Source organism: Lagenorhynchus albirostris, chromosome 8 (assembly GCF_949774975.1).
Source record: "Lagenorhynchus albirostris chromosome 8, mLagAlb1.1, whole genome shotgun sequence".
Lineage (NCBI taxonomy): Eukaryota > Metazoa > Chordata > Mammalia > Artiodactyla > Delphinidae > Lagenorhynchus > Lagenorhynchus albirostris.
The window spans coordinates 13273575-13286613 of record NC_083102.1 but is presented as its reverse complement, the minus strand read 5'-3'; the positions used below and the strand labels follow the sequence as shown (position 1 = coordinate 13286613).

Sequence of the window (13039 nt, the reverse complement as noted above, 5' to 3'; positions counted from 1 at the left end):
GAGCCGCAACTAAGACCCAGTGCAACCTAAATAAATAAACAAATAAATAAATATTTTTTAAAAACTAATAAATAAAAATAATCTTTAAAATAGACCTTTAAAAAAAAAGAGGAAATGTGTAAAGCAGGCAGTCAGAGGTAGAGTTCTAAGAGTCTGGCGAAAGCACAACCCTGGAGGTATAAACTGGGGACGCAGCCGAAGAACCAGTGAGCGTGAACGAGCTCTCTGAGGGAGAAAGTGAAGCAAAAGAAGAGAGTGAAGAATTGAGGTGTAGGGGTGACTCTCACTTTGCCCCTGTTACCCAGCTCTTGACTCAGTTCTTTTTAATGTTTCTTCATCTGGGCCTTCCAACCGAACAGGGAGGTCTGATGACAGAACACCTGCATTGGGCTTCTTTTTATTCCTCTGCAATGTCTAGATCAGATCTTGGTCTACCATGGGTGTGGTATGAATGCTTGTTGAATGAGAAGAAGAAAAGGAAATCAGTGAAGATCTCCTTTTCCAAAGACAATTAGGACACCCCAGGTGGTGTGGTGTCTCAGGGGAGGAGCGATTCTTCAAATCACTTCACAAAGGTGGGGCTCGGACACCAGCCAATGGCAGTGGCCTTACTGTTGACCCTTTCATGGCTGGATCTGGTCTAGGGGCTCCCAGGATTGTGGGACACTGGGAGTGACTATTAACCAACCAGTAGAGAAGCATTTCCGCATTTTAACAAGTGGCATAGATGTGTCACCATACCAGTTTTATATCGACTGTGACCCGGGTCAGGAGACTTGCATAGATTGGGAAGCTCAAAAACAATGAGAACAGCAAACTAGCTATTCAATGACTGCATCGTGAGTAACGGGATAAAGTCTCCACAGATGGTTAGGGATGGAGGCCAGACCTCAGGGATGTGAAGGGGAGCTTGTGGACCTGCCCCAGGAGCTCTTGAAGGTGCTCTGTCTCCCCGTCCTGAAAGCAGCATTCTCCTTCTCTTGCCCTCCGGTCAACAGGCAGCCTGAACCTGGGCTGTGTGTGTGCCTGGAAGCAGCTGCTGACTCTTTTCCCTGTCTCTCTCCCCCCTGTCCTAGGCCAGGGGTCTTGACTGACCTGCCTTCAGGTGAAAGGAGAGCCTGAACAGGAGCCTCTCTTGACTCTGCAGTGCCGGAATCTCCAAGTCTTATCGTTTTGGGAGGCATCAAGGAGCCTCTCCTCTCTGATGTTTTTCTGTCCCATTATATGCATCAGTCTGGCTGGTGGGTAAACAGAGCACTGGTCCCTTTTTGATGTCCTGGGAGCTTGTGTATGTTTGTTGATTGTCACAAACACAGATAATGAAATGGACCAGATGTAAAGGATGTCAGGCTGCCAGGGAGTTATACTTGGGGTTGGAATGACCACACACTTCATTTCACATCTGAACAACTCTCACCTCCAGCTCAGAGTATCAAATGGAGAAATCCCTCTGAGCCCCCAGTGACCTAGAGACGTTGCCCTGGCAGAAGCCCAGTGCACCGGCAAGCTGCTTTGGTGGGAAGCTCCACTGTATCTTCCCAGCCACCCCCTGACCAAGTCTGTGGCTGAGAAACTGGTCCCACTCCAGCTGTAGGGGATGCAAGTTCTGTGTCTCATGCTGTCCCATTGCTCCTGCCCAGTGACCAAATTGGTGCTCTATGGCTTCTCCCCCAGCCAGCTAACCTCTCTCCTGACCACGCAAGGTCAGTTTTAATCCTGATTTGTGGTGTGATTCCATACAAATACCTCTGCTGGGTCATCCAGGGTGGTGGCGCCTGTATTTCCCAGAGGCGTGAGAAGCACAAATAAAATGATAGAAATGTCCTGCGTTAATGGTTCCAGTTTGCTGGGGAAAGGCAGTTGTTACTTTTTCCAAGGAGAGCTGCGGGGAGCTGGGAAGTGGGGCCTGTCTCCTCTGACTCGCTTAGTGGGAATGAGTTGACACACAGCACTGGGTTAGCCACCTGCCCCCCTCCTCCTTCCCTGCACTCAGACCTCTACTCTGGGGGGCTAAGAAAGGCTGGGTCAGAGGGATGGCACAGAGCCATGTCCCTAGGTCAATGCACCTGGACCAGCAGGGAGAATGGATGGGCATGTCCAATCCTTCACCGGGTGGCAGTTTGCAGGAACAGTCCCAGGAGAGGCCTGCTGTGTATCAATCGCCTTTAGGGCCCCCTTTTTACTTTACAAGTGTCGCCCTTTGTATATATGGTTACCCCATCCATTATCCGCAGTGGATTTGCAGAGAACTTACGGCTAAATCAAATCCAACCCTATGACATCTTCCCTTCTGAAAAGTGAGGAAGAAAGAGGGAGACACCTTGGATTATTTCCCTGGGTTGGCTCTTGTGTATAACCCAGCCCACCGATCCCAGGTTTCAGCCTACACAATTATGTGAAATTGTGGGATCAAGATTTCGGGTACACGAAACCAACAGCGAGAGACAATATTGGGACAGTTTGTTGGACGACAATCTATAAACCATAAAAAATTTCTTAGACGCTCTAGTTTTAATACGTTGCCTTTTTAAATTTAACAAAACTCAAAATAATAGACTGTCTCTATAAATTACCACACTATGAATTTTAATTTTCATATTATCTTAAATAGAAATTCATAGTAAATTCAGTGGGGAGCTAGGGTGGGGACACTTGGGTTAGGGGAGCGAGAAGTAATAATATTTTACAATTTTTTTAAGACTATCAGAATCTCATTTTTAAAACCTCCGTCACTGGGCACAGATATATTCAATATGCATTTGGCTTTGAAATCTTTTAACCTAGCAATTCCACTTCTGGGAATTCATCTTACAGAAATGTTGGAACAAGTGCTGGGGAGTCTTAGCAGTGGCTAAAGTCAGAAACAACTAATTGCTCGTCAATAAATACTGTGTTAAACAAATGAAATCGATCAATACAAAGGAAGACTAGGCAGCTGTTAGAAACAAGAGGACTATGTATGTCCCACGTAGAATTATTCTCACAAAATCCTGCTCAGTCATGATAGCATGCTTCCATTTTTGTAACAAGCAAACAAACAAACATATTACGTGTAAAGAAAAGAAGTCTAGGGGGATTTGGTACATACACTGAACAGTGATGGCCTCTGAGGAGGGAGTCAGTATGGGGAAAACTTTCATTTTTCATTGTGTTCTTTCTATGTATTGTTCAAATGTTTTATAACAAGGATAACTTTCATATTTACATATAAATATATATGTGTATATAAAAGTATGTATATAAAAGTATTCCTAAAATTTTAAAGCACACTTTTAAAGAAAACAAAAGGAAATGCATTTGATACTCTGCTTGAACTGGTCTGACAGCCCTCCTGATAAGACACACAGCCCTGGGAAGGCCTGGGTACCATGGAAGAACAGTCACGGTCACGGTCACGGTCACAGCTTCCTGTCCTGTCCCCATTCTCCAGCTCAATCCTGCTCTCATTTCCTTCTGAAGGGAAGCATGGAACCTCCTGGTTCCCTAATACAGAGGGAAGCTAACCTCTTCCCTAAGCTTGCTGCGAGGGTGACTCACCCCTTCTTTCCCTAAGGCTGGGGGCGGGAGAAACCATAACTTGGCTTTTAGTAGTTTAGCCAGTTGGAAAAGGGGGTCTCGGGCTCATCCCTCTTTCAACCGACCACAGGCCAAGGATGAACGTGTTAAAGAGAAGCCAAAGAGAAAGCAATTCTGGGCTCCAGCTGTCAGGGGCTTAACTTCTAGGCAAACTGAGTTTGGATAAATTTTGACCAAATCAGACAATGATTTTATCACGAGGGGAAAAGATGGCCTGATTCTGGCTTCCCGACATATTGCTGTCTTTTGGATGTCGAATGTAGAGAACTCGGTTCTCTACCTTTGTCAAATGTAGAGAATCACTCATTCAGTTCCAGCCACTGACTTGCCTCCCATCATTAAACGGGCAGTGGTGCCTGTGGGTCCCTCTGTTGGGTGCCCAGTGCGGGGGTTTCAAAGAGAGCCCAGGGTACCTGTGGCAGCTGTCTGGTTCTGGTGAAGGAAGAAGGGACCATGCCTGGACACAGGAGACTGTGAGTGACACGAGGCACAAGCAGGGGTCTTTGTCACTCATGAGTAACTGTCAGACCCTCCGGAAGCAAAATAAGGGGGCTGGATTCCAGAGATAGTGGGGGAGGATGAGTCAACTTTGCCCACAGCTAAAGAAGTAACTGCCTGTGAGGTATATTTGAGGGTTGTTGGGAAAGCCATGGAGCCTCAAAATAGTTCCCCTGTTATCCTGTCAGAGTTACTGAAATTCAACTCTTAGAGATTCACTCCTTTTGACTGAGACTTTAGGCAAGTTAAATTGCAAATGAATTCTCCCAGCTTCTTTCCAATCTGGAAGACAGAGGTCAGAGAACACATACACTTGAATATCAGGAGGGAAGTAGAAAGAACTCAGAGGCTCAACACTCAAAAAAGATAGACCTATGTGGGTCCTAGGCAGAAAGAGAAAGGTTCTGAGGCTTTTCAGTTTTGGCTATGGTGCAGCACTGCATATGATAGTATTAGACCAGACAGATCTAACTGTAGAAGGCTTGTAATTATGCTTTTAGAATTTCTGTTCAAAAAAAGTGCCTCACACACATACACGCAAAACTTCACATAAATGTGTTTGTTACTAGCCTCCTTATCTGTGTTTGTTACTAGCCTCCTTATCTGTATCTGCTCAAGATGGCTTTAGATCTTGATGTTGAAGGCTGACTAGCCAATTGATTTCATTGTACCAGGCTTCCAAATTTTAAATTCTATGGGGTCCTTGCTTTTGGAGTCTGAGGTTTCTGCCCCCTGCTGTAACGAGCCCTCTAGGTGATTGTTAAAGCAGCTGCTCTCAATCTTGGCTGTACCTTAAAATCACCTGGCACCTTATAAAAATACTGATGCCCAGGGCCCATTCTCAGAGACTTTGATTTACTTGGTCTGGGGCAGAGCCCAGGCATCACTTGTTTAAAACATGCCCCCTGACCCCAGCATTTAAATGTGTAATGTGCTCCCTGGGTTTAAAATGCTAAGAACTGTGATGTGGAGGCATGATGGAGTAGATGATCACACCTATTCAGTGTTAAGACTTCTACAGCCGGCAAGAAGTGGTTTAAACTTCGGAAGGCACATCAGAAATGCATTGACATAGGGCTTCCCTGGTGGTGCAGTGGTTAGGAACCCGCCTGCCAATGCAGGGGACACGGGTTCGAGCCCTGGTCCGGGAAGATCCCACATGCCGCGGAGCAACCAAGCCCGCGAGCCACAACTGCTGAGCCCGCGCGCCACGACTGCTGAGGCCCGCGCACCTGGAGCCCGTGCTCCACAACGGGAGAGGACGCCGCAGTGAGAAGCCTGCGCAGCGCAGCGAGGAGCGGCCCCCGCTCGACACAACTAGAGAAAGCCCTCGAGCAGCAACGAAGATCCAATGCAGCCAAAAATTAATAAATACATAAATAAATAAATTTATTTAAAAAAACCCCTTTTTTTAAAAAAAAATGCATTGACATAGATTCTGCAGATTCACCCTTCTGCAGAAACCAATGGGAAGGGCCTAGTCAGGAGATGTGCGACTGAGTGTAGAACCTTACCTCCCAGCCCTCACTCCCGGTTCTTCTGCAACATTCCTTATGTTGCAGTGAAGAAGTTTCCCACCCTCCCTGACCTCAGTAGAATGGATCTCTGGTGTCTTGAGTCCCACCCTTTCCCCACCCCTAGAAGCAGCCTTAACATCACGTCTGAGGGCAGAAAGACCTGGACCACCTGGGAAGTGGACCCACCCAGCTGAATGGAATCCTGAAATGCTCTTCCCACTCTCTGTTTCTCTTTGGTCAGGATTTCCGATGGCAACCCTCCCAACACTCTGCCTTACCAGACCCCTTCTCCAGACCAGTCTCAGCCCACCTGTCTGTGGGCTATACTAGGATGTGCCTGCTTCCCCCTTCCTGGTGGGCACCCGGGGTGTTGTGCTCTCTACATTCATCAAAGTAGGTATCACCTCTTCCTACACTTGAGAGCCCATGGGCTCCTCCATATAGGACTCCCCAAGCCCTCAGTGCCCTGCATCACGACTGCCCACAGGCCTGAGCTGGCACTCAGCCCCCCCACAAAAATGCAGTATGTCCCCAAGTCATAACAGGAAGATGATATAGGAAGATAGTCATGTGGAATTTTATCTTCGCATCTTTTGTAACACTGACAATGAAGTTTCTTTTTCTGTCACTCTTTAGTCTTTACACAAACTTCCACGTGACAAATTCCCAGTTGAGTTCAATTCCAGGAAAACATTTGTGCTGAATTTCTGTGCTTTTTCTTGTCCCAAATCCAAAACTGTGCAATCTAGTGTATTTTTGTTTGTCTCTAAGCTGCCAGAAAACGTATAGCCAAATTCATTGTCCAAGTGTTGTAATCTGCTAAATTCAGGCCATTCAAAATATTCATTCCTTTTGCTTTGCTTTGTTTTCTCCTGAGCTTTTCTGCATTTAGTTCTAAGTTATCTGACCCTGTGCCCAAGTCTGTTACCAGGTCCCACCTCACTATATCTTGGCTCTTTCCATCCCACGTCACCACTGCCGTCATCCTGCGCGTCAGTAACTACAGCCTGGGTGCTGCAAGGCCTTGGTCTCATCCTCCTCTGAGCCTCCACCCAGCAAGCAGAGTGAGCTTTCTAAGATACAGACCAATCCCATGGCCCCTGCTTCAGTGAGATCCTTCTTCTCTCTGGGAACTGCAACCATGAATTCTCCCCACACTTGCCCGTCCTCCTCCCTCCCACTTGGTGATTTTGCACAACTGTTCAAGCCTGAAACAACCTTCTCTGCTTTACTTTCTTGGTGAAAAGGTTTTCAGGGCTCAGCCTGACCTTACCTATTCTGTGGGTTTTCCCTGAGCTGGACAGCCCTGCTCTGGTTTCCCCTAGCACACAGCACGCATGGATGGCCACGTCAGATGCAGACTGTAGTTAATTTTTTGTTTGACTACCCAGCAAGGATGGTGAGTGCCTGGAAGGAAGGGAGATATCTTATTCATCACTCTGTCCCTGACGCCTAGCAAGTTGATCTGTAGAACCGTTAAGTGAATGAATGCATGACACAGGCAGGGTTCACCTCTTCCGGAATAGTAGGACTGAAGGCCAGCCTTTTCACTGCCCTTCCTAAGAACAGTTACTGTTTGCCCTTGACTTCCTGTAGAATTCTGCTCATCCTAGGCGGCCCATCCCAAAGGGGGTCTACTCCACTCCTTTGGTGTGTTTGATACTTGATGGTGCAAGCAGAAAGGATTTTGTTCTTTTCTTTTATGTAGTAACAACTGCAGGTGTAAGAGTTTAATAGCAAAATTACTGCAGAGTGCCTATTATAACCCTGGGGCTGTTATTACTGTGTCATTCAGAACACTAAAGAAGTTGCATCCCTGAAGCGCATCTCAACACCAGCTAGAACTCCGTCTGCTCCTTCCCCAGCACCAGCTGGCTAAAAACAAAGTCAGTGCACTTCCCTTATCCCAATCTCTGTCCCTGGAAGTAATGTCCGGCTTTCCCACCCGATACCCTCAAGGACAGGATTCCTCCGCTGAGGTTCAGCTCTCCTCAGTGGACTGAAGCCAGTTTCCTGTGACCCTCCTAAATATCATTATATCCTGTATTAAGAGACTACCCCTGGGCTCCATCTAGTCCCAACTCCATCCTGAGGGGAAAAGTGGGAGAAATAAGATCATGCAGTCATCTTTACCTCCCTGTTTTCTCAACACTGCAAATTTCTTTCTGTAAACACACACACACACACACACACTCTCTCTCCCGCGCCCCTGCGACAAGCACGGCGCAAGGCGGAGGCTCTGCCCGGTTTCTGCAGGTTTCCCAGGCGCGGGACCACGGCCTCCTGAGTTCCCGGAAGGACGTCCGGACAGCACTTTGCTCCAGTCCCACAGGTCGGGCTCAAGCGCCTCGGTCCCCACGTCCGCACACGGGAAACCCAGTCTTTGGTCTGCAAAGAGCCACTTCCCAGCTCCGGGTTGGGGCAGCTCCGGCCGTCTCCTCTCTTACCCACACCCCCGCGCGTCCCCTCCTCGGTCCCCCGGCGCGTCCCCTCCTCGGTCCCCCGGCCCGGCCCTACCTCCTGGCGCGCCGAGGCTCCGTGGGCTCCGAGGCGCAGCTCGGGGGCGCCCGGGCGGGCGGGGGCGGCGGACGGCGAGGGCCCGGGGCGCCATGGCCCGCAGCCCCCCGCACTCGTGTCGGCCGGGCCTCTCCCGGCCCCCTCCGCTCGCGTCCCCGCCGCCCGGCCGCCGCTGTGGGCGAGTGGAGGGCGGGCTCGGCCGGCGGCCCCTTCCTCTCCCGGTGGCGCGGCGGCTCTGAGCCGGGCCGCTCGCCCCGCCGGCCCCCGCCCGCCGCCGCTCAGTGAGCTCATCCGCAGCTGGCGGGCGCCCGACCCGTTGCCACGACAACGCCTCTCCCAGGGCCGCGCGGACTCAAGCGGCTCCAGTAAACAGGACCTTCTGCCGGACTCTTCCCTTCGCCCTTTTTGGGGGGTGGGGAGATGGCGGCTTAACCCTTTTTTTGCTGGAGACCACCGAGTGGCAGGCTCCGTCTCCGCCGGGCCCGGGGTTTATCCGCGCGACGCGCTCAGCCGGAGACTGAGACCTTGAGATAGATGCACCAGAGTGGCGGCGACACTCCCGGCCCTCAACTCACTCCAGTCTTTTAACGCGTTTATGGAGCACCTACTAGGGCTCAGGCGCAGGGCTGGGGGCTGGGACACCCTAGGCAACGAGTCAGCCACCACCCTTGCCCCTTGCAGTTCCAAGTCTGGCTGGGATGCCGACACCCTGGCACTATCAGTGAAAGCCCAGGGGCCCTGAGCGCGGGGCACAAGACTCCCACACCGGGCAGGGGTCAGGAAAAGCTTCCCAGAGGAGAAGTGACTTTATGGTGCCTGCTGCCCCACTTGCGTAGAACAAAGGATCAAGGAGCACAGATCGGCATGATTTAGGACTGCCAAAGTACACGTGAAAATGCTGAGGGCAGCTGGGGAGCATGGAAGGTTTTTGAGCAGAGGAGTGCCCTGCTGAAAGGGAGATGGAGCTGGCAGTGGTGATTGATGAGTGTTGGGGGAAGGCTTCAGGCCCGTGTCTACACCCCTGGGAAAGTCATTCTTGTTTTTCGCCCACGAGGATCCTGGAAGGAGGGACCTACAGCCTAGGCAAGGGGTGAAAAGGGGAGAGAGAGGCTTAGCCTACAAATTCAGAAAAGGGGTGTGCAGGAGAGAGGGGAAAGAGAAGATAAAGGATTGCAGAACCTGGGGAACATTAGATACTGCCTAGGCAGTTCCTGCAGACTGGGGGCCTGAGCTCTGAGGGGCTTATTCAGGTATCAAAGTCACAAAGACAGAAAAGCTCCATCTTCTTTGCTGAGGGTCTTGCTCATTCTGCAAGATCTTTGAAGCTTTTGTAGACCTCCTTAAACCTCCCTCAACTCCTTCACACCATACCCATTTCAACTAAACACGGTAAAAGTTGAGAATACAAATTTGCAAGGTGTAAGCAGATTTTTTTGTTTTTTTCTTTTTTTAAGTATAAGCATTTAAATGGTTGATTTTTTAAATTTTTTTAAACATCTTTATTGGAGTATAATTGCTTTACAATGGTGTGTTAGTTTCTGCTTTACAACAAAGTGAATCAGTTATACATATACCTATGTTCCCATATCTCTTCCCTCTTGCGTCTCCCTCCCACCCTCCCTATCCCACCACTCTAGGTGGTCACAAAGCACCGAGCTGATCTCCCCGTGCCATGCGGCTGCTTCCTACTAGCTATCCACCCTAGGTTTGGTAGTGTATATATGTCTAAATGATTGATTCTTGATCTTGAATGCTGCTGTTTCCACCTAGAGCAACCACGAGGCACTGCAGACCGTCTCTCATCCACACCTTCCTCTTCCTTCAGCATCCTGTTGAGGGGCACAGGCTCTGGCACAAACGGCCAAATCCGGCTCTGCAGCAGGTTGCTTGGCCTCTCACTCTCAGTGTCTTCATCCGTATGGTGGAAAAAGCGGTTATAACCGACCTCATGGTGTGGGGATTAAAGCAGATCTTCAAGGAAAGGGTGCAGTACCTGGACTGGCCTATGGCGGGTGCGCTCCCTCAGCCCCTGTTTGTTATTTTCTTCCTAATCTCTTTTCTTTGCAGGAGCAAAGGTTCAAGGAGGGAGGAGGGCAGCAGGCAGTGTTTCTTCTCCCTTCTGAGTTGAGCTTCCCCCTCCCCCCAGCCCTTTTAGGTCCAGGGCCTTCTGCCAGAGCATGGCTAGCAGCACAGAGCCAGCACTATATGCCAAATGAAGAGATGCAGGACCAGGGAAAGGAGGCCAGTCTGAATAAGAGGAGGAGAGAGCCTGAGAAGGAGCCTTTGAACATCTCCTCTCCCCCAAATTGTCTAATGTCCGCTTAAATTCCTTCGGGATGCTAAACACATCCTGAGTGTCTTTTCAGTTCCAGGCCCTTCACCTCTGTCATGGCACCTGATCCACTCCACACTCCTGGGCAATTACATATCATCCCTACCATTTTGTGGGTGGGAAAGCCAAGTTTTAAGAGGTTATGTGACTTATTTGAGGTCACACGGGCCCAGGCCTTTTTGTCACACCAAGTTGCCTGAGAGCAAGGGCTCTGCCCAGCGCCAGTCACTCTGGAGGGGGGTTTCTGGATAAGTATTCAACCCTCATCCTGGTTATGCTCCCTGCTCTGGAAGCCACAGGCATCTCTGACACCGCTCCCCAGAGACTGGGCACCACTTGCTTGGGTCACTGTGACCCATTCCTTTTCGACTCCTTGCCCGGCAGGAACTTCTATCTCAAGGCCATTGGCCTGCCAGCGTGTAGTTGAAAGTTATACACACAGTAGATGATAGATGAGAAGTTTGGTTATTTCTTTAAATTATTATTATTTTATCTAGAAGGCTGGATGGGGAGAGGAATCATTTATCTATGTTTGGGGCCGTGACATTTGGGGCAGGTAGAGCAAGGAAGGAAGGAGCCTGTTTTAGGGGCAGGGAAAGTCCACAGCCTCACCTTGACATGCCTTTGGTGAAGATTCTCCTCATCCCTTGAGAATGGGCCTGAGCCCACGGAACCATCTGGGCTGGAGGCAGGGCTGCCTCAGTCTTTCGCAGGCATCCTACTCCTTTCCTCCCCAGGAAGCCATCTCCCTCCTGCCGTCCTCATTCCATGCTACTCGCATTGCCTCCGTGGCTCATTCTCCCCAGCCCAGAGGCAGCTGGATGCGAGCTCCCGCAGTCCCACCACAACCTCCAGCTGCCTCCCTCTGAGGAAATAAAACCAAGCCAAGCGTCCCACCCAAACCTCAAACCCAGGCTGGGTTTGTTCTCGGTCCCAATCAAATGTCATCCAGGAGGTGTGGGATGGGAGGGGAAGTATGGGGCGGGGGAAGTGGAGGCCACCCAGGGGAAGGGGTGAGCAGAGCCCAGACTGAGGGCCCTGGTGCTCCGACATCCTCCCCTAGCTTCGAAGGGCCTGTCTTTGCTGCCCTCCGCCCTGCCCCAATTGATGCTCTCCTGCCTTCTACCTCCTGTGCTGGGGCTGGGAGATTGGAAGTTGTGGGGGCCCGTTATGGGGTGCTGTGGAGAAGGTGGCATTTGTTGGTCACCACTGACATTTGTCAGGGTACCACTGGAAATCTCAGAGAATCACCGAATTGGCAAATATGACAATCACCTGTAACTTTTGCATAAGCACCACCTGTTTCACTCCTATGCCCCTAGCTTACTTTGAAGGGTCATGGTTTTTTTTTCCCACAGAGTTAAAGTGTTCATAACTTTACAAGGATTAGTGTATCTATGACAAAAAGAGAGAACCGAGTCATGGAAGGCCTGCACTTTCACCATTAGGCAAAGTCTCAACTATCGTACCTGCAATGCCCAGTACCCTCTACGCCTCTATTCTTCTCTGTTCCTTCTGGAAGATCCAGTTAAACTTCAGGGAGAGGAACTAGAGGATGGTGACTGAGATACTCTTTTAGAGGCATGCATTTCTGTGTTTCAGCGGGTCTCGCTCTTCCTGTGCACTGTGATTTCAGAACACAGTAGGGCAGTCGGACTGGCTCTGGATCATGCCGAGGACACAAGGCTTCCACCTCTTGCTTCTCAGAGCCTTCCCCTCTGTTTCCCGACCAACTAGGCAATCTCCTCAGACATAAGGGGGCGGCAAGAATCCCCTTCAAACATTTTCATCACATGTTAGGATCTGGGCACCACACCTCTGGGCTTAAAGCCTGCCAGCTCATCCCCTCTGCTAACACCCACCCAGACCCTGATCTCAGCCTTCAGAGCTCCAAATGGCTGTAAGTCATTGTGCTGCCTCTCAGAGGGCACACCTTGCGGGAGGGGGGGACATATTTCTGGAAGGCCCTAATATCTGATCCACTTCCTATATCTCTCAGATCAAATCAAATCAAAATCAAAATATTGGCCAAAGATGCAATATTGTAAATCAACTATATATCACATTAAAATACATATATATTGGCCAAAGGCAAGCCTGGGTGGCTTCTGACTGCCCCAGATGGCAGCACCACCTTGGGCAAGGCAACTGCCGTTTGTGGGTCTCGGGCTCCTGGAGAGATGGGGCGAGATGGCCCTCAGGTCCTCCCCAGTCCCCACCCGCTCAGGTAGGCGGAGAAAGTGCTTATTCTCATTCTGCTCTTTCCTGTGTGCCTGAGCAGGTACCAGGGAGTGTCAAGGCTTCCCAGAGATCACCCAGGAGGTAGGTTCTAATAGCAGAGCCTCTTTTACCAATGAAGCAACCGCCAAGAAGAGCGAGGTGCCTTGCCCAAGGCCACCATGAATGAGTGCCAGAGCTGGGATGACCCCAGACAACCCCTTCCCACCTTTGCTGTCGGGACCGCTGGTCAGGAGCTACCGTCCTTATCTGCCCAGTTTGCAAACGGAGGGAGGACCTGGTTACAGGACCGACCGGGAGCAGCAGAGCTGTATGCAGCATGGTGGGCATTGCAGGGGCAGAGCTGGAAGGGGCCTCACAG

General features: G+C 50.3%; 1 protein-coding gene across 4 annotated transcripts in view; it reads right to left on the bottom strand.

The window, feature by feature from the left end:
• DENND2A (DENN domain containing 2A) overlaps positions 1-8224 on the bottom strand; it is a 102113-nt gene extending 93889 nt beyond the window's left edge. For 2 of the 4 annotated variants that reach the window (XM_060156537.1, XM_060156538.1), the window contains exon 1: positions 8109-8195. The gene's annotated coding sequence lies outside the window, so the exon portion shown is untranslated. Of the gene's footprint in view, positions 1-8108 lie in introns of all 4 variants that reach the window. The other 2 variants (XM_060156536.1, XM_060156534.1) reach the window with 2 other exon arrangements.
• Between the last annotated feature and the right edge of the window lie 4815 nt (positions 8225-13039).